Source organism: Vigna unguiculata, chromosome 8 (assembly GCF_037176805.1).
Source record: "Vigna unguiculata cultivar grain cowpea cultivar isolate G323 ecotype 2 chromosome 8, ASM3717680v1, whole genome shotgun sequence".
In the NCBI taxonomy this organism is placed as follows: domain Eukaryota; kingdom Viridiplantae; phylum Streptophyta; class Magnoliopsida; order Fabales; family Fabaceae; genus Vigna; species Vigna unguiculata.
The window spans coordinates 16,335,061-16,357,358 of record NC_140799.1 but is presented as its reverse complement, the minus strand read 5'-3'; positions in this window follow the sequence as shown (position 1 = coordinate 16,357,358).

Below are 22,298 nucleotides of genomic sequence, written 5' to 3'. Positions count from 1 at the left end.
TGAGGCATGAGGGACATGAAATGAAGTTGAAATTTATGACACCAAGACAAGCCAAGAAGGATCAACATTTGTTGAAGGAGAAAATAGAAAAAGAAAGAATAGAAAAAGAAGAAAAATAAACTACAGAAGGAAGGGAAATTGAAGAATAAGAAAAGGAAGTAAAGAAAACGATTATGAAAAAGGTAGTAGAGAACAAGGTGTTTAATCGAAGGCCACCCATGTTTAGTTGCATTCGTTTACGAAAGCGACAACAATGTTGTAAGCTAAACATTGGTGAAGAAACTCAAGTTACCAACAAGCTTTCATCCGAATCAAGCAAGGATCAAATTTAGTACAGGACAATGTGTGAAAGAAGTATTATGTGATATTGCTCCCACGAACTCTTGTCATCTTCTTTTGAAATGGGCATGGCTTCATTTTAAAACGCTCAATCTTGATGAATGTTCCCTTTGTTTGAGGCATGAGGGACATGAAATGAAGTCGATATTTATGACACCAAGGCAAGCCAGTAAGGATCAACATAGGCTGAAGGAGAAAATAGAAAAGAAAGAATAGAAAAAGAAGAAAAATAAACTGCAGAAGGAACGGAAATTGAAGAAAAAGAAAAGGAAGTAAAGAAAAAGTTTATGGAAAAGGTAGTAACAAGGTGTTTAATCGAAGGCCACCCATGTTTAGTTGCATTCGTTTACGAAAGCGACAACAATGTTGTAGGCCAAAGATTGGTGGAGAAAGTACAGTTACCAACAAGCTTTCACCCGAATCAAGCAAGGATTAAATTCAGTAATAACAATCTGTGAAAGAAGTATTATGTGATATTGCTCCCACGAACTCTTGTCATCTTCTTTTGAGATGGGCATGGCTTCATTTTAAAACGCTCAATCTTGATGAATGTTCCGTTTATTTTAGGCGTGAGGGACATGAAATGAAGTTGAAATTCATGACACCAAGACAAGCCAAGAAGGATCAACATACGTTGAAGGAGAAAATAGAAAAAGAAAGAATAGAAAAAGAAGAAATATAAACTGCAGAAGGAAGGGAAATTGAAGAAAAAGAAAAGGAAGTAAAGAAAAAGATTATGGAAAAGGTAGTAGAGAACAAGGTGTTTAATCGAAGGCCACCCATGTTTAGTTGCATTCGTTTACGAAAGCGACAACAATGTTGTAAGCCAAAGATTGGTGGAGAAACTCAAGTTACCAACAAGCTTTCATCCGAATCAAGCAAGGATCAAATTCAGTACATGACAATTTGTGAAAGAAGTATTATGTGATATTACTCCCACGAACTCTTGTCATCTTCTTTTGAGATGGGCATGGCTTCATTTTAAAACGCTCAATCCTGATGAACATTCCCTTTATTTGAGGCATGAGGGACATGAAATGAAGTTGAAATTTATGACACCAAGACAAGCCAAGAAGGATCAACATTTGTTGAAGGAGAAAATAGAAAAAGAAAGAATAGAAAAAGAAGAAAAATAAACTACAGAAGGAAGGGAAATTGAAGAATAAGAAAAGGAAGTAAAGAAAACGATTATGAAAAAGGTAGTAGAGAACAAGGTGTTTAATCGAAGGCCACCAATGTTTAGTTGCATTCGTTTACGAAAGCGACAACAATGTTGTAAGCTAAACATTGGTGAAGAAACTCAAGTTACCAACAAGCTTTCATCCGAATCAAGCAAGGATCAAATTTAGTACAGGACAATGTGTGAAAGAAGTATTATGTGATATTGCTCCCACGAACTCTTGTCATCTTCTTTTGAAATGGGCATGGCTTCATTTTAAAACGCTCAATCTTGATGAATGTTCCCTTTGTTTGAGGCATGAGGGACATGAAATGAAGTCGATATTTATGACACCAAGGCAAGCCAGTAAGGATCAACATAGGCTGAAGGAGAAAATAGAAAAGAAAGAATAGAAAAAGAAGAAAAATAAACTGCAGAAGGAACGGAAATTGAAGAAAAAGAAAAGGAAGTAAAGAAAAAGTTTATGGAAAAGGTAGTAACAAGGTGTTTAATCGAAGGCCACCCATGTTTAGTTGCATTCGTTTGCGAAAGCGACAACAATGTTGTAAGCCAAAGATTGGTGGAGAAAGTACAGTTACCAACAAGCTTTCACCCGAATCAAGCAAGGATTAAATTCAGTAATAACAATCTGTGAAAGAAGTATTATGTGATATTGCTCCCACGAACTCTTGTCATCTTCTTTTGAGATGGGCATGGCTTCATTTTAAAACGCTCAATCTTGATGAATGTTCCGTTTATTTTAGGCGTGAGGGACATGAAATGAAGTTGAAATTCATGACACCAAGACAAGCCAAGAAGGATCAACATACGTTGAAGGAGAAAATAGAAAAAGAAAGAATAGAAAAAGAAGAAATATAAACTGCAGAAGGAAGGGAAATTGAAGAAAAAGAAAAGGAAGTAAAGAAAAAGATTATGGAAAAGGTAGTAGAGAACAAGGTGTTTAATCGAAGGCCACCCATGTTTAGTTGCATTCGTTTACGAAAGCGACAACAATGTTGTAAGCCAAAGATTGGTGGAGAAACTCAAGTTACCAACAAGCTTTCATCCGAATCAAGCAAGGATCAAATTCAGTACATGACAATTTGTGAAAGAAGTATTATGTGATATTACTCCCACGAACTCTTGTCATCTTCTTTTGAGATGGGCATGGCTTCATTTTAAAACGCTCAATCCTGATGAACATTCCCTTTATTTGAGGCATGAGGGACATGAAATGAAGTTGAAATTTATGACACCAAGACAAGCCAAGAAGGATCAACATTTGTTGAAGGAGAAAATAGAAAAAGAAAGAATAGAAAAAGAAGAAAAATAAACTACAGAAGGAAGGGAAATTGAAGAATAAGAAAAGGAAGTAAAGAAAACGATTATGAAAAAGGTAGTAGAGAACAAGGTGTTTAATCGAAGGCCACCAATGTTTAGTTGCATTCGTTTACGAAAGCGACAACAATGTTGTAAGCTAAACATTGGTGAAGAAACTCAAGTTACCAACAAGCTTTCATCCGAATCAAGCAAGGATCAAATTTAGTACAGGACAATGTGTGAAAGAAGTATTATGTGATATTGCTCCCACGAACTCTTGTCATCTTCTTTTGAAATGGGCATGGCTTCATTTTAAAACGCTCAATCTTGATGAATGTTCCCTTTGTTTGAGGCATGAGGGACATGAAATGAAGTCGATATTTATGACACCAAGGCAAGCCAGTAAGGATCAACATAGGCTGAAGGAGAAAATAGAAAAGAAAGAATAGAAAAAGAAGAAAAATAAACTACAGAAGGAACGGAAATTGAAGAAAAAGAAAAGGAAGTAAAGAAAAAGTTTATGGAAAAGGTAGTAACAAGGTGTTTAATCGAAGGCCACCCATGTTTATTTGCATTCGTTTACGAAAGCGACAACAATGTTGTAAGCCAAAGATTGGTGGAGAAAGTACAGTTACCAACAAGCTTTCACCCGAATCAAGCAAGGATTAAATTCAGTAATAACAATCTGTGAAAGAAGTATTATGTGATATTGCTCCCACGAACTCTTGTCATCTTCTTTTGAGATGGGCATGGCTTCATTTTAAAACGCTCAATCTTGATGAATGTTCCGTTTATTTTAGGCGTGAGGGACATGAAATGAAGTTGAAATTCATGACACCAAGACAAGCCAAGAAGGATCAACATACGTTGAAGGAGAAAATAGAAAAAGAAAGAATAGAAAAAGAAGAAATATAAACTGCAGAAGGAAGGGAAATTGAAGAAAAAGAAAAGGAAGTAAAGAAAAAGATTATGGAAAAGGTAGTAGAGAACAAGGTGTTTAATCGAAGGCCACCCATGTTTAGTTGCATTCGTTTACGAAAGCGACAACAATGTTGTAAGCCAAAGATTGGTGGAGAAACTCAAGTTATCAACAAGCTTTCATCCGAATCAAGCAAGGATCAAATTTAGTATAGGACAATGTGTGATAGAAGTATTATGTGATATTGTTCCCAAGAACTCTTGTCATCTTCTTTTGAGATGGGCATGGCTTCATTTTAAAACGCTAAATCTTGATGAATGTTCCCTTTGTTTGAGGCATGAGGGACATGAAATGAAGTCGATATTTATGACACCAAGGCAAGCCAGTAAGGATCAACATAGGCTGAAGGAGAAAATAGAAAAGAAAGAATAGAAAAAGAAGAAAAATAAACTGCAGAAGGAACGGAAATTGAAGAAAAAGAAAAGGAAGTAAAGAAAAAGTTTATGGAAAAGGTAGTAACAAGGTGTTTAATCGAAGGCCACCCATGTTTAGTTGCATTCGTTTACGAAAGCGACAACAATGTTGTAAGCCAAAGATTGGTGGAGAAAGTACAGTTACCAACAAGCTTTCACCCGGATCAAGCAAGGATTAAATTCAGTAATAACAATCTGTGAAAGAAGTATTATGTGATATTGCTCCCACGAACTCTTGTCATCTTCTTTTGAGATGGGCATGGCTTCATTTTAAAACGCTCAATCTTGATGAATGTTCCGTTTATTTTAGGCGTGAGGGACATGAAATGAAGTTGAAATTCATGACACCAAGACAAGCCAAGAAGGATCAACATACGTTGAAGGAGAAAATAGAAAAAGAAAGAATAGAAAAAGAAGAAATATAAACTGCAGAAGGAAGGGAAATTGAAGAAAAAGAAAAGGAAGTAAAGAAAAAGATTATGGAAAAGGTAGTAGAGAACAAGGTGTTTAATCGAAGGCCACCCATGTTTAGTTGCATTCGTTTACGAAAGCGACAACAATGTTGTAAGCTAAACATTGGTGAAGAAACTCAAGTTACCAACAAGCTTTCATCCGAATCAAGCAAGGATCAAATTTAGTACAGGACAATGTGTGAAAGAAGTATTATGTGATATTGCTCCCACGAACTCTTGTCATCTTCTTTTGAAATGGGCATGGCTTCATTTTAAAACGCTCAATCTTGATGAATGTTCCCTTTATTTGAGGCATGAGGGACATGAAATGAACTTGAAATTCATGACACCAAGACAAGCGAAGAAGGATCAACATACGTTGAAGGAGAAAATAGAAAAAGAAAGAATAGAAAAAGAAGAAATATAAACTGCAGAAGGAAGGGAAATTGAAGAAAAAGAAAAGGAAGTAAAGAAAAAGATTATGGAATATGTGATATTGTTCCCACGAACTCTTGTCATCTTCTTTTGAAATGGGCATGGCTTCATTTTAAAACGCTCAATCTTGAAGAATGTTCCCTTTATTTGAGGCATGAGGGACATGAAATGAACTTGAAATTCATGACACCAAGACAAGCGAAGAAGGATCAACATACGTTGCAGGAGAAAATAGAAAAAGAAAGAATAGAAAAAGAAGAAATATAAACTGCAAAAGGAAGGGAAATTGAAGAAAAAGAAAAGGAACTAAAGAAAAAGATTATGGAAAAGGTAGTAGAGAACAAGGTGTTTAATCGAAGGCCACCCATGTTTAGTTGCATTCGTTTACAAAAGCGACAACAATGTTGTAAGCTAAAGATTGGTGGAGAAACTCAAGTTATCAACAAGCTTTCATCCGAATCAAGCAAGGATCAAATTCAGTACAGGACAATGTGTGATAGAAGTATTATGTGATATTGTTCCCAAGAACTCTTGTCATCTTCTTTTGAGATGGGCATGGCTTCATTTTAAAACGCTAAATCTTGATGAATGTTCCCTTTGTTTGAGGCATGAGGGACATGAAATGAAGTCGATATTTATGACACCAAGGCAAGCCAGTAAGGATCAACATAGGCTGAAGGAGAAAATAGAAAAGAAAGAATAGAAAAAGAAGAAAAATAAACTGCAGAAGGAACGGAAATTGAAGAAAAAGAAAAGGAAGTAAAGAAAAAGTTTATGGAAAAGGTAGTAACAAGGTGTTTAATGGAAGGCCACCCATGTTTAGTTGCATTCGTTTACGAAAGCGACAACAATGTTGTAAGCCAAAGATTGGTGGAGAAAGTACAGTTACCAACAAGCTTTCACCCGGATCAAGCAAGGATTAAATTCAGTAATAACAATCTGTGAAAGAAGTATTATGTGATATTGCTCCCACGAACTCTTGTCATCTTCTTTTGAGATGGGCATGGCTTCATTTTAAAACGCTCAATCTTGATGAATGTTCCGTTTATTTTAGGCGTGAGGGACATGAAATGAAGTTGAAATTCATGACACCAAGACAAGCCAAGAAGGATCAACATACGTTGAAGGAGAAAATAGAAAAAGAAAGAATAGAAAAAGAAGAAATATAAACTGCAGAAGGAAGGGAAATTGAAGAAAAAGAAAAGGAAGTAAAGAAAAAGATTATGGAAAAGGTAGTAGAGAACAAGGTGTTTAATCGAAGGCCACCCATGTTTAGTTGCATTCGTTTACGAAAGCGACAACAATGTTGTAAGCCAAAGATTGGTGGAGAAACTCAAGTTACCAACAAGCTTTCATCCGAATCAAGCAAGGATCAAATTCAGTACATGACAATTTGTGAAAGAAGTATTATGTGATATTACTCCCACGAACTCTTGTCATCTTCTTTTGAGATGGGCATGGCTTCATTTTAAAACGCTCAATCCTGATGAACATTCCCTTTATTTGAGGCATGAGGGACATGAAATGAAGTTGAAATTTATGACACCAAGACAAGCCAAGAAGGATCAACATTTGTTGAAGGAGAAAATAGAAAAAGAAAGAATAGAAAAAGAAGAAAAATAAACTACAGAAGGAAGGGAAATTGAAGAATAAGAAAAGGAAGTAAAGAAAAAGATTACGAAAAAGGTAGTAGAGAACAAGGTGTTTAATCGAAGGCCACCCATGTTTAGTTGCATTCGTTTACGAAAGCGACAACAATGTTGTAAGCTAAACATTGGTGGAGAAACTCAAGTTACCAACAAGCTTTCATCCGAATCACGCAAGGATCAAATTTAGTACAGGACAATGTGTGAAAGAAGTATTATGTGATATTGTTCCCACGAACTCTTGTCATCTTCTTTTGAAATGGGCATGGCTTCATTTTAAAACGCTCAATCTTGATGAATGTTCCCTTTATTTGAGGCATGAGGGACATGAAATGAAGTTTAAATTTATGACACCAAGACAAGCCAAGAAGGATCAACATACGTTGAAGGAGAAAATAGAAAGAGAAAGAATAGAAAAGGAAAAAAAATAAACTGCAGAAGGAAGGGAAATTGAAGAATAAGAAAAGGAAGTAAAGAAAAAGATTATGGAAAAGGTAGTAGACAACAAGGTGTTTAATCGAAGGCCACCCATGTTTAGTTGCATTCGTTTACGAAAGCGGCAACAATGTTGTAAGCCAAAGATTGGTGGAGAAAGTACAGCTACCAACAAGCTTTCACCCGAATCAAGCAAGGATTAAATTCAGTAATAACAATCTGTGAAAGAAGTATTATGTGATATTGCTCCCACGAACTCTTGTCATCTTCTTTTGAGATGGGCATGGCTTCATTTTAAAACGCTCAATCTTGATGAATGTTCCGTTTATTTTAGGCGTGAGGGACATGAAATGAAGTTGAAATTCATGACACCAAGACAAGCCAAGAAGGATCAACATACGTTGAAGGAGAAAATAGAAAAAGAAAGAATAGAAAAAGAAGAAATATAAACTGCAGAAGGAAGGGAAATTGAAGAAAAAGAAAAGGAAGTAAAGAAAAAGATTATGGAAAAGGTAGTAGACAACAAGGTGTTTAATCGAAGGCCACCCATGTTTAGTTGCATTCGTTTACGAAAGCGACAACAATGTTGTAAGCCAAAGATTGGTGGAGAAACTCAAGTTACCAACAAGCTTTCATCCGAATCAAGCAAGGATCAAATTCAGTACATGACAATTTGTGAAAGAAGTATTATGTGATATTACTCCCACGAACTCTTGTCATCTTCTTTTGAGATGGGCATGGCTTCATTTTAAAACGCTCAATCCTGATGAACATTCCCTTTATTTGAGGCATGAGGGACATGAAATGAAGTTGAAATTTATGACACCAAGACAAGCCAAGAAGGATCAACATTTGTTGAAGGAGAAAATAGAAAAAGAAAGAATAGAAAAAGAAGAAAAATAAACTACAGAAGGAAGGGAAATTGAAGAATAAGAAAAGGAAGTAAAGAAAAAGATTATGAAAAAGGTAGTAGAGAACAAGGTGTTTAATCGAAGGCCACCCATGTTTAGTTGCATTCGTTTACGAAAGCGACAACAATGTTGTAAGCTAAACATTGGTGGAGAAACTCAAGTTACCAACAAGCTTTCATCCGAATCAAGCAAGGATCAAATTTAGTACAGGACAATGTGTGAAAGAAGTATTATGTGATATTGTTCCCACGAACTCTTGTCATCTTCTTTTGAAATGGGCATGGCTTCATTTTAAAACGCTCAATCTTGATGAATGTTCCCTTTATTTGAGGCATGAGGGACATGAAATGAAGTTTAAATTGATGACACCAAGACAAGCCAAGAAGGATCAACATACGTTGAAGGAGAAAATAGAAAAAGAAAGAATAGAAAAGGAAAAAAAATAAACTGCAAAAGGAAGGGAAATTGAAGAATAAGAAAAGGAAGTAAAGAAAAAGATTATGGAAAAGGTAGTAGACAACAAGGTGTTTAATCGAAGGCCACCCATGTTTAGTTGCATTCGTTTACGAAAGCGGCAACAATGTTGTAAGCCAAAGATTGGTGGAGAAATTACAGTTACCAACAAGCTTTCACCCGAATCAAGCAAGGATCAAATTCAGTACATGACAATTTGTGAAAGAAGTATTATGTGATATTGCTCCCACAAATCTTGTCATCTTATTTTGAGATGGGCATGGCTTTATTTTAAAACGCTTAATCCTGAAGAACGTTCCCTTTATTTGAGGCATGACGGACATGAAATGAAGTTGAAATTTATGACACCAAGACAAGCCAAGAAGGATTAACATACGTTGAAGGAGAAAATAGAAAAACAAAGAATACAAAAAGAAGAAAAATAAACTGCAGAAGGAAGGGAAATTGAAGAAAAAGAAAACTAAGTAAAGAAAAAGATTATGAAAAAGGTAGTAGAGAACAAGGTGTTTAATCGAAGGCCACCCATGTTTAGTTGCATTCCTTTACAAAAGCGAAAACAATGTTGTAAGCCAAAGATTGGTTGAGAAACTATAGTTACGAACAAGCTTTCACCCGAATTAAGCAAGGATCAAATTCAGTACATGACAATTTGTGAAAGAACTATTATGTGATATTGCTCCCAGGAACTCTAGTCATCTTCTTTTGAGATGGGCATGGCTTCATTTTAAAATGCTCAATCCTGATGAATGTTCCCTTTATTTGAGGCATGAGGGACATGAAATGAAGTTGAAATTCATGACACCAAGACAAGCGAAGAAGGATCAACATATATTGAAGGAGAAAATAGAAAAAGAAGAAATATAAATTGCAGAAGGAAGGGAAATTGAAGAAAAAGAAAAGGAAGTAAAGAAAAAGATTATGGAAAAGGTAGTAGAGAACAAGGTGTTTAATCGAAGGCCACCCATGTTTAGTTGCATTCGTTTACAAAAGTGACAACAAAGTTGTAAGCTAAAGATTGGTGGAGAAACTCAAGTTACCAACAAGCTTTCATCCGAATCAAGCAAGGATCAAATTCAGTACAGGACAATGTGTGAAAGAAGTATTGTGTGATATTGTTCTCACGAACTCTTGTCATCTTCTTTTGAGATGGGCATGGCTTCATTTTAAAACGCTCAATCTTGATGAATGTTCCCTTTATTTGAGGCATGAGGGACATGAAATGAATTTGAAATTCATGACCCCAAGAAAAGCGAAGAAGGATCAACATACGTTGAAGGAGAAAATAGAAAAAGAAAGAATAGAAAAAGAAGAAATATAAACTGCAGAAGGAAGGGAAATTGAAGAAAAAGAAAAGGAAGTAAAGAAAAAGATTATGGAAAAGGTAGTAGAGAACAAGGTGTTCAATCGAAGGCCACCCATGTTTAGTTGCATTCGTTTACGAAAGCGACAACAATGTTGTAAGCTAAAGATTGGTGGAGAAACTCAAGTTACCAACAAGCTTTCATCCGAATCAAGCAAGGATCAAATTCAGTACAGGACAATGTGTGAAAGAAGTATTATGTGATATTGTTCCCACGAACTCTTGTCATCTTCTATTGAGATGGGCATGGCCTCATTTTAAAACGCTCAATCTTGATGAATGTTCCCTTTATTTGAGGCATGACGGACATGAAATGAACTTGAAATTCATGACACCAAGACAAGGGAAAAAGGATCAACATACGTTGAAGGAGAAAATAGAAAAAGAAAGAATAGAAAAGAAGAAATATAAACTGCAGAAGGAAGGGAAATTGAAGAAAAAGAAAAGGAAGTAAAGTAAAAGATTATGGAAAAGGTAGTAGAGAACAAGGTGTTCAATCGAAGGCCACCCATGTTTAGTTGCATTCGTTTACGAAAGCGACAACAATGTTGTAAGCTAAATAATTGTGGAGAAACTCAAGTTACCAACAAGCTTTCATCCGAATCAAGCAAGGATCAAATTCAGTACAGGACAATGTGTGAAAGAAGTATTATGTGATATTACTCCCACGAACTCTTGTCATCTTCTTTTTAGATGGGCATGGCTTCATTTTAAAACGCTCAATCTTGATTACTGTTCCCTTTATTTGAGGCATGAGGGACATGAAATGAAGTTGAAATTCATGACACCAAGACAAGCCAAGAAGGATCAACATACGTTCAAGGAGAAAATAGAAAAGAAAGAATAGAAAAAGAAGAAAAATAAACTGTAGAAGGAAGGGAAATTGAAGAAAAAGAAAAGGAAGTAAAGAAAAAATTTATGGAAAAGGTAGTAACAAGGTGTTTAATCGAAGGCCACCCATGTTTAGTTGCATTCGTTTACGAAAGCGACAACAATGTTGTAAGCCAAAGATTGGTGGAGAAACTCAAGTTACCAACAAGCTTTCATCCGAATCAAGCAAGGATCAAATTTAATACAGGACAATGTGTGAAAGAAGAATTATGTGATATTGTTCCCACGAAATCTTGTCATCTTCTTTTGAGATGGGCATGGCCTCATTTTAAAACGCTCAATCTTGATGAACGTTCCCTTTATTTGAGGCATGAGGGACATGAAATGAAGTTGAAATTTATGACACCAAGACAAGCCAAGAAGGATCAACATATGTTGAAGGAGAAAATAGAAAAAGAAAGAATAGAAAAAGAAGAAATATAAACTGCAGAAGGAAGGGAAATTGAAGCAAAAGAAAAGGAAGTAAAGAAAAGGATTATGGAAAAGGTAGTAGAGAACAAGGTGTTTTATCGAAGGCCACCCATCTTTAGTTGCATTCGTTTACGAAAGCGACAACAATGTTGTAAGCTAAATATTGGTGGAGAAACTACAGTTACCAACAAGCTTTCACCCGAATCAAGCAAGGATCAAATTCAGTAGATGACAATCTGTGAAAGAAGTATTATGTGGTATTGCTCCCACGAACTTTTTTCATCTTCTTTTGAGATGGGCATGGCTTCATTTTAAAACACTCAATCTTGATGAACGTTCCCTTTATTTGAGGCATGAGGGACATGAAATGAAGTTGAAATTCATGACACCAAGACAAGCCAAGAAGGATCAACATACGTTGAAGGAGAAAATAGAAAAGAAAGAATAGAAAAAGAAGAAAAATAAACTGCAGAAGGAAGGGAAATTGAAGGAAAAGAAAAGGAAGTAAAGAAAAAGTTTATGGAAAAGGTAGTAACAAGGTGTTTAATTGAAGGCCACCCATGTTTAATTGCATTCGTTTACGAAAGCGACAACTATGTTGTAAGCCAAAGATTGGTGGAGAAAGTACAGTTACCAACAAGCTTTCACCCGAATCAACCAAGGATCAAAATCAGTAATGACAATCTGTGAAAGAAGTATTATGTTATATTGCTCCCACGAACTCTTGTCATCTTCTTTTGAGATGGGCATGGCTTCATTTTAAAACGCTCAATCTTGATGAATGTTCCCTTTAGTTGAGGCATGCGGGACATGAAATGAATTTGAAATTCATGACACCAAGACAAGCGAAGAAGGATCAACATACGTTGAAGGAGAAAATAGAAAAAGAAAGAATAGAAAAAGAAGAAATATAAACTGCAGAAGGAAGGGAAATTGAAGAAAAAGAAAAGGAAGTAAAGAAAAAGATTATGGAAAAGGTAGTAGAGAACAAGGTGTTCAATCGAAGGCCACCCATGTTTAGTTGCATTCGTTTACGAAAGCGACAACAATGTTGTAAGCTAAAGATTGGTGGAGAAACTCAAGTTACCAACAAGCTTTCATCCGAATCAAGCAAGGATCAAATTCAGTACAGGACAATGTGTGAAAGAAGTATTATGTGATATTGTTCCCACGAACTCTTGTCATCTTCTATTGAGATGGGCATGGCTTCATTTTAAAACGCTCAATCTTGATGAATGTTCCCTTTATTTGAGGCATGACGGACATGAAATGAATTTGAAATTCATGACACCAAGACAAGGGAAAAAGGATCAACATACGTTGAAGGAGAAAATAGAAAAAGAAAGAATAGAAAAGAAGAAATATAAACTGCAGAAGGAAGGGAAATTGAAGAAAAAGAAAAGGAAGTAACGTAAAAGATTATGGAAAAGGTAGTAGAGAACAAGGTGTTCAATCGAAGGCCACCCATGTTTAGTTGCATTCGTTTACGAAAGCGACAACAATGTTGTAAGCTAAATATTGGTGGAGAAACTCAAGTTACCAACAAGCTTTCATCCGAATCAAGCAAGGATCAAATTCAGTACAGGACAATGTGTGAAAGAAGTATTATGTGATATTGTTCCCACGACTCTTGTCATCTTCTATTGAGATGGGCATGGCTTCATTTTAAAACGCTCAATCTTGATGACTGTTCCCTTTATTTGAGGCATGAGGGACATGAAATGAATTTGAAATTCATGACACCAAGACAAGCCAAGAAGGATCAACATACGTTCAAGGAGAAAATAGAAAAGAAAGAATAGAAAAAGAAGAAAAATAAACTGTAGAAGGAAGGGAAATTGAAGAAAAAGAAAAGGAAGTAAAGAAAAAGTTTATGGAAAAGGTAGTAACAAGGTGTTTAATCGAAGGCCACCCATGTTTAGTTGCATTCGTTTACGAAAGCGACAACAATGTTGTAAGCCAAAGATTGGTGGAGAAACTCAAGTTACCAACAAGCTTTCGTCCGAATCAAGCAAGGATCAAATTTAATACAGGACAATGTGTGAAATAGGAATTATGTGATATTGTTCCCACGAAATCTTGTCATCTTCTTTTGAGATGGGCATGGCCTCATTTTAAAACGCTCAATCTTGATGAACGTTCCCTTTATTTGAGGCATGAGGGACATGAAATGAAGTTGAAATTTATGACACCAAGACAAGCCAAGAAGGATCAACATATGTTGAAGGAGAAAATAGAAAAAGAAAGAATAGAAAAAGAAGAAATATAAACTGCAGAAGGAAGGGAAATTGAAGAAAAAGAAAAGGAAGTAAAGAAAAGGATTATGGAAAAGGTAGTAGAGAACAAGGTGTTTTATCGAAGGCCACCCATCTTTAGTTGCATTCGTTTACGAAAGCGACAACAATGTTGTAAGCTAAATATTGGTGGTGAAACTACATTTACCAACAAGCTTTCACCCGAATCAAGCAAGGATCAAATTCAGTAGATGACAATCTGTGAAAGAAGTATTATGTGGTATTGCTCCCACGAACTTTTGTCATCTTCTTTTGAGATGGGCATGGCTTCATTTTAAAACACTCAATCTTGATGAACGTTCCCTTTATTTGAGGCATGAGGGACATGAAATGAAGTTGAAATTCATGACACCAAGACAAGCCAAGAAGGATCAACATACGTTGAAGGAGAAAATAGAAAAGAAAGAATAGAAAAAGAAGAAAAATAAACTGCAGAAGGAAGGGAAATTGAAGGAAAAGAAAAGGAAGTAAAGAAAAAGTTTATGGAAAAGGTAGTAACAAGGTGTTTAATCGAAGGCCACCCATGTTTAATTGCATTCGTTTACGAAAGCGACAACTATGTTGTAAGCCAAAGATTGGTGGAGAAAGTACAGTTACCAACAAGCTTTCACCCGAATCAACCAAGGATCAAAATCAGTAATGACAATCTGTGAAAGAAGTATTATGTTATATTGCTCCCACGAACTCTTGTCATCTTCTTTTGAGATGGGCATGGCTTCATTTTAAAACGCTCAATCTTGATGAACGTTCCCTTTATTTGAGGCATGAGGGACATGAAATGATGTTGAAATTTATGACACCAAGACAAGCCAAGAAGGATCAACATATGTTGAAGGAGAAAATAGAAAAAGAAAGAATAGAAAAAGAAGAAATATAAACTGCAGAAGGAAGGGAAATTGAAGCAAAAGAAAAGGAAGTAAAGAAAAGGATTATGGAAAAGGTAGTAGAGAACAAGGTGTTTTATCGAAGGCCACCCATCTTTAGTTGCATTTGTTTACGAAAGCGACAACAATGTTGTAAGCCAAAGATTGGGGGAGAAACTACAATTACCAACAAGCATTCACCCGAATCAAGCAAGGATAAAATTCAGTAGATGACAATCTGTGAAAGAAGTATTATGTGGTATTGCTCCCACGAACTTTTGTCATCTTCTTTTGAGATGGGCATGGCTTCATTTTAAAACGCTCAATCCTGATGAACGTTCCTTTTATTTGAGGCATGAGGGACATGAAATGAAGTTGAAATTTATGACACCAAGCCAAGCCAAGAAGGATCAACATACGTTGAAGGAGAAAATAGAAAAAGAAAGAATAGAAAAAGAAGAAATATAAACTGCAGAAGGAAGGGAAATTGAAGAAGAAGAAAAGGAAGTAAAGAAAAAGATTATGAAAAAGGTAGTAGAGAACAAGGTGTTTAATCGAATGCCACCCATGTTTAGTTGCATTCGTTTACGAAAGCGACAACAATGTTGTAAGCCAAAGATTGGTGGAGAAACTACAGTTACCAACAAGCTTTCACCCGAATCAAGCAAGGATCAAATTCAGTAGATGACAATCTGTGAAAGAAGTATTATGTGGTATTGCTCCCACGAACTTTTGTCATCTTCTTTTGAGATGGGCATGGCTTCATTTTAAAACGCTCAATCCTGATGAACGTTCCTTTTATTTGAGGCATGAGGGACATGAAATGAAGTTGAAATTCATGACACCAAGACAAGCGAAGAAAGATCAACATACGTTGAAGGAGAAAATAGAAAAATAAAGAATAGAAAAAGAAGAAATATAAACTGCAGAAGGATGGGAAATTGAAGAAAAAGAAAAGGAAGTAAAGAAAAAGATTATGGAAAAGGTAGTAGAGAACAAGGTGTTTAATCGAAGGCCACCCATGTTTAGTTGCATTCGTTTACGAAAGCGACAACAATGTTGTAAGCTAAAGATTGGTGGAGAAACTCAAGTTACCAACAAGCTTTCATCCGAATCAAGCAAGGATCAAATTCAGTACAGGACAATGTGTGAAAGAAGAATTATGTGATATTGTTCCCACGAACTCTTGTCATCTTGTTTTGAGATGGGCATGGCTTCATTTTAAAACGCTCAATCTTGATGAATGTTCCATTTATTTGAGGCATCAGGGACATGAAATGAATTTGAAATTCATGACACCAAGACAAGCCAAGAAGGATCAACATACGTTGAAGGAGAAAATAGAAAAAGAAAGAATAGAAAAAGAAGAAATATAAACTGGAGAAGGAAGGGAAATTGAAGCAAAAGAGAAGGAAGTAAAGAAAAGGATTATGGAAAAGGTAGTAGAGAACAAGGTGTTTTATCGAAGGCCACCCATGTTTAGTTGCGTTCGTTTACGAAAGCGACAACAATGTTGTAAGCCAAAGATTGGTGGAGAAACTACAGTTACCAACAAGCTTTCACCCGAATCAAGCAAGGATCAAATTCAGTAGATGACAATCTGTGAAAGAAGTATTATGTGGTATTGCTCCCACGAACTTTTTTCATCTTCTTTTGAGATGGACATGGCTTCATTTTAAAACACTCAATCTAATGAACGTTCCCTTTATTTGAGGCATGAGGGACATGAAATGAAGTTGAAATTTATGACACCAAGCCAAGCCAAGAAGGATCAACATACGTTGAAGGAGAAAATAGAAAAAGAAAGAATAGAAAAAGAAGAAATATAAACTGCAGAAGGAAGGGAAATTGAAGAAGAAGAAAAGGAAGTAAAGAAAAAGATTATGAAAAAGTTAGTAGAGAACAAGGTGTTTAATCGAATGCCACCCATGTTTAGTTGCATTCGTTTACGAAAGCGACAACAATGTTGTAAGCCAAAGATTGGAGGAGAAACTGAAGTTAACAACAAGCTTTCATCCGAATCAAGCAAGGATCAAATTCAGTACAGGACAATTTGTGAAAGATGTATTATGTGATATTGCTCCCACGAAATCTTGTCATCTTCTTTTGAGATGGGCATGGCTTCATTTTAAAACACTCAATCATGATGAATGTTCCCTTTATTTGAGGCATGAGGGACATGAAATGAAGTTGAAATTCATGACACCAAGACAAGCGAAGAAGGATCAACATACGTTGAAGGAGAAAATAGAAAAAGAAAGAATAGAAAAAGAAGAAATATAAACTGCAGACGGAAGGGAAATTGAAGAAAAAGAAAAGGAAGTAAAGAAAAAGATTATGGAAAAGGTAGTAGAGAATAAGGTGTTTAATCGAAGGCCACCCATGTTTAGTTGCATTCGTTTACGAAAGCGACAACAATGTTGTAAACTAAAGATTGGTGGAGAAACTCAAGTTACCAACAAGCTTTCATCCGAATCAGGCAAGGATCAAATTCAGTACAGGACAATGTGTGAAAGAAGAATTATGTGATATTGTTCTCATGAACTCTTGTCATCTTGTTTTGAGATGGGCATGGCTTCATTTTAAAACGCTCAATCTTGATGAATGTTCCATTTATTTGAGGCATCAGGGACATGAAATGAATTTTAAATTCATGACACCAAGACAAGCGAAGAAGGATCAACATACGTTGAAGGAGAAAATAGAAAAAGAAAGAATAGAAAAAGAAGAAATATAAACTGCAGAAGGAAGGGAAATTGAAGAAAAAGAAAAGAAAGTAAAGAAAAAGATTATGAAAAAGGTAGTAGAGAACAAGGTGTTTAATCGAAGGCCACCCATGTTTAGTTGCATTCGTTTACGAAAGCGCAACAATGTTGTAAGCCAAAGATTGGTGGAGAAACTCAAGTTACCAACAAGCTTTCATCCGAATCAAGCAAGGATTAAATTTAATACAGGACATTGTGTGAAAGAAGAATTATGTGATATTGTTCCCACGAACTCTTGTCATCTTGTTTTGAGATGGGCATGGCTTCATTTTAAAACGCTCAATCTTGATGAATGTTCCATTTATTTGAGGCATCAGGGACATGAAATGAATTTTAAATTCATGACACCAAGACAAGCGAAGAAGGATCAACACACGTTGAAGGAGAAAATAGACAAAGAAAGAATAGAAAAAGAAGAAATATAAACTCCAGAAGGAAGGGAAATTGAAGAAAAAGAAAAGGAAGTAAAGAAAAAGATTATGAAAAAGGTAGTAGAGAACAAGGTGCTTAATCGAACGCCGCCCATGTTTAGTTGCATTCGTTTACGAAAGCGACAACAATATTGTAAGCCAAAGATTGGTGGAGAAACTACAGTTACCAACAAGCTTTCACCCGAATCAAGCAAGGATCAAATTCAGTATAGGGTAATGTATGAAAGAAGTATTATGTGATATTGCTCCCACGAACTTTTGTCATCTTCTTTTGAGATGGGCATGACTTCATTTTAAAACGCTCAATCTTGATGAATGTTCCATTTATTTGAGGCATCAGGGACATGAAATGAATTTTAAATTCATGACACCAAGACAAGCGAAGAAGGTTCAACATACGTTGAAGGAGAAAATACAAAAAGAAAGAATACAAAAAGAAGAAATATAAACTGCAGATGGAAGGGAAATTGAAGAAAAAGAAAAGGAAGTAAAGAAAAAGATTATGGAAAAGGTAGTAGACAACAAGGTGTTTAATCGAAGGCCACCCATGTTTAGTTGCATTCGTTTACAAAAGTGACAACAAAGTTGTAAGCTAAAGATTGGTGGAGAAACTCAAGTTACCAACAAGCTTTCATCCGAATCAAGCAAGGATGAAATTTAATACAAGACATTGTGTGAAAGAAGAATTATGTGATTTTGTTCCCACGAAATCTTGTCATCTTCTTTTGAGATGGGCATGGCTTCATTTTAAAACGCTTAATCTAGATGAATGTTCCCTTTATTTGAGGCATGAGGGACATGAAATGAATTTGAAATTCATGACACCAAGACAAGCGAAGAAGGATCAACATACGTTGAAGGAGAAAATAGAAAAAGAAAGAATAGAAAAAGAAGAAAATTAAGCTGCAGAAGGAAGGGAAATTGAAGAAAAAGAAAAGGAAGTAAAGAAAAGGATTATGGAAAAGGTAGTAGAGAACAAGGTGTTTTATCGAAGGCCACCCATGTTTAGTTGCATTCGTTTACGAAAGCGACAACAATGTTGTAAGCCAAAGATTGGTGGAGAAACTACAGTTACCAACAAGCTTTCACCCGAATCAAGCAAGGATCAAATTCAGTACATGACATTCTGTGAAAGAAGTATTATGTGATATTGCTCCCACGAACTCTTGTCATCTTCTTTTGAGATGGGCATAGGTTCATTTTAAAACGCTCAATCTTGATGAACGTTCCCTTTATTTGAGGCATGAGGGACATGAAATGAAGTTGAAATTTATGACACCAAGACAAGCCAAGAAGGATCAACATACGTTGAAGGAGAAAATAGAAAAAAAAAAGAATAGAAAAAGAAGAAAATTAAGCTGTAGAAGGAAGGGAAATTGAAGAAAAAGAAAAGGAAGTAAAGAAAAAGATTATGAAAAAGGTAGTAGAGAACAAGGTGTTTAATCGAAGGCCACCCATGTTTAGTTGCATTCGTTTACGAAAGCGACAACAATGTTGTAAGCCAAAGATTGGTGGAGAAACTACAGTTACCAACAAGCTTTCACCCGAATCAAGCAAGGATCAAATTCAGTACAGGATAATGTATGAAAGAAGTATTATGTGATATTGCTCCCACGAACTCTTGTCATCTTCTTTTGAGATGGGCATGGCTTCATTTTAAAACGCTCAATCTTGATGAACGTTCCCTTTATTTGAGCCATGAGGGACATGAAATGAAGTTGAAATTTATGACACCAAGCCAAGCCAAGAAGGATCAACATACGTTGAAGGAGAAAATAGAAAAAGAAAGAATAGAAAAAGAAGAAATATAAACTGCAGAAGGAAGGGAAATTGAAGAAAAAGAAAAGGAAGTAAAGAAAAGGATTATGGAAAAGGTAGTAGAGAACAAGGTGTTTTATCGAAGGCCACCCATGTTTAGTTGCATTCGTTTACGAAAGCGACAACAATGTTGTAAGCCAAAGATTGGTGGAGAAACTACAGTTACCAACAAGCTTTCACCCGAATCAAGCAAGGATCAAATTCAGTACATGACATTCTGTGAAAGAAGTATTATGTGATATTGCTCCCACGAACTCTTGTCATCTTCTTTTGAGATGGGCATAGGTTCATTTTAAAACGCTCAATCTTGATGAACGTTCCCTTTATTTGAGGCAGGAGGGACATGAAATGAAGTTGAAATTTATGACACCAAGACAAGCCAAGAAGGATCAACATACGTTGAAGGAGAAAATAGAAAAAGAAAGAATAGAAAAAGAAGAAATATAAACTGCAGAAGGAAGGGAAATTGAAGAAGAAGAAAAGGAAGTAAAGAAAAAGATTATGAAAAAGGTAGTAGAGAACAAGGTGTTTAATCGAATGCCACCCATGTTTAGTTGCATTCGTTTACGAAAGCGACAACAATATTGTAAGCCAAAGATTGGTGGAGAAACTACAGTTACCAACAAGCTTTCACCCGAATCAAGCAAGGATCAAATTCAGTACATGACATTCTGTGAAAGAAGTATTATGTGATATTGCTCCCACGAACTTTTGTCATCTTCTTTTGAGATGGGCATGGCTTCATTTTAAAACGCTCAATCCTGATGAACGTTCCTTTTATTTGAGGCATGAGGGACATGAAATGAAGTTGAAATTCATGACACCAAGACAAGAGAAGAAAGATCAACTTACGTTGAAGGAGAAAATAGAAAAATAAAGAATAGAAAAAGAAGAAATATAAACTGCAGAAGGATGGGAAATTGAAGAAAAAGAAAAGGAAGTAAAGAAAAAGATTATGGAAAAGGTAGTAGAGAACAAGGTGTTTAATCGAAGGCCACCCATGTTTAGTTGCATTCGTTTACGAAAGCGACAACAATGTTGTAAACTAAAGATTGGTGGAGAAACTCAAGTTACCAACAAGCTTTCATCCGAATCAAGCAAGGATCAAATTCAGTACAGGACAATGTGTGAAAGAAGAATTATGTGATATTGTTCCCACGAACTCTTGTCATCTTGTTTTGAGATGGGCATGGCTTCATTTTAAAACGCTCAATCTTGATGAATGTTCCATTTATTTGAGGCATCAGGGACATGAAATGAATTTGAAATTCATGACACCAAGACAAGCCAAGAAGGATCAACATACGTTGAAGGAGAAAATAGAAAAAGAAAGAATAGAAAAAGATGAAATATAAACTGCAGAAGGAAGGGAAATTGAAGAAAAAGAAAAGGAAGTAAAGAAAAAGATTATGAAAAAGGTAGTAGAGAACAAGGTGTTTAATCGAATGCCACCCATGTTTAGTTGCATTCGTTTACGAAAGCGACAACAATGTTGTAAGCCAGAGATTGGTGGAGAAACTACAGTTACCAACAAGCTTTCACCCGAATCAAGCAAGGATCAAATTCAGTAGATGACAATCTGTGAAAGAAGTATTATGTGGTATTGCTCCCATGAACTTTTTTCATCTTCTTTTGAGATGGACATGGCGTCATTTTAAAACACTCAATCTTGATGAACGTTCCCTTTATTTGAGGCATGAGGGACATGAAATGAAGTTGAAATTTATGACACCAAGCCAAGCCAAGAAGGATCAACATACGTTGAAGGAGAAAATAGAAAAAGAAAGAATAGAAAAAGAAGAAATATAAACTGCAGAAGGAAGGGAAATTGAAGAAAAAGAAAAGGAAGTAAAGAAAAAGATTATGGAAAAGGTAGTAGAGAACAAGGTGTTTAATCGAAGGCCACCCATGTTTAGTTGCATTCGTTTACGAAAGCGACAACAATGTTGTAAACTAAAGATTGGTGGAGAAACTCAAGTTACCAACAAGCTTTCATCCGAATCAAGCAAGGATCAAATTCAGTACAGGACAATGTGTGAAAAAAGAATTATGTGATATTGTTCCCACGAACTCTTGTTATCTTGTTTTGAGATGGGCATCGCTTCATTTTAAAACGCTCAATCTTGATGAATGTTCCATTTATTTGAGGCATCAGGGACATGAAATGAATTTGAAATTCATGACACCAAGACAAGCCAAGAAGGATCAACATACGTTGAAGGAGAAAATAGAAAAAGAAAGAATAGAAAAAGAAGAAATATAAACTGGAGAAGGAAGGGAAATTGAAGCAAAAGAGAAGGAAGTAAAGAAAAGGATTATGGAAAAGGTAGTAGAGAACAAGGTGTTTTATCGAAGGCCACCCATGTTTAGTTGCGTTCGTTTACGAAAGCGACAACAACGTTGTAAGCCAAAGATTGGTGGAGAAACTACAGTTACCAACAAGCTTTCACCCGAATCAAGCAAGGATCAAATTCAGTAGATGACAATCTGTGAAAGAAGTATTATGTGGTATTGCTCCCACGAACTTTTTTCATCTTCTTTTGAGATGGACATGGCTTCATTTTAAAACACTCAATCTTGATGAACGTTCCCTTTATTTGAGGCATGAGGGACATGAAATGAAGTTGAAATTTATGACACCAAGCCAAGCCAAGAAGGATCAACATACGTTGAAGGAGAAAATAGAAAAAGAAAGAATAGAAAAAGAAGAAATATAAACTGCAGAAGGAAGGGAAATTGAAGAAGAAGAAAAGGAAGTAAAGAAAAAGATTATGAAAAAGGTAGTAGAGAACAAGGTGTTTAATCGAATGCCACCCATGTTTAGTTGCATTCGTTTACGAAAGCGACAACAATGTTGTAAGCCAAAGATTGGAGGAGAAACTGAAGTTAACAACAAGCTTTC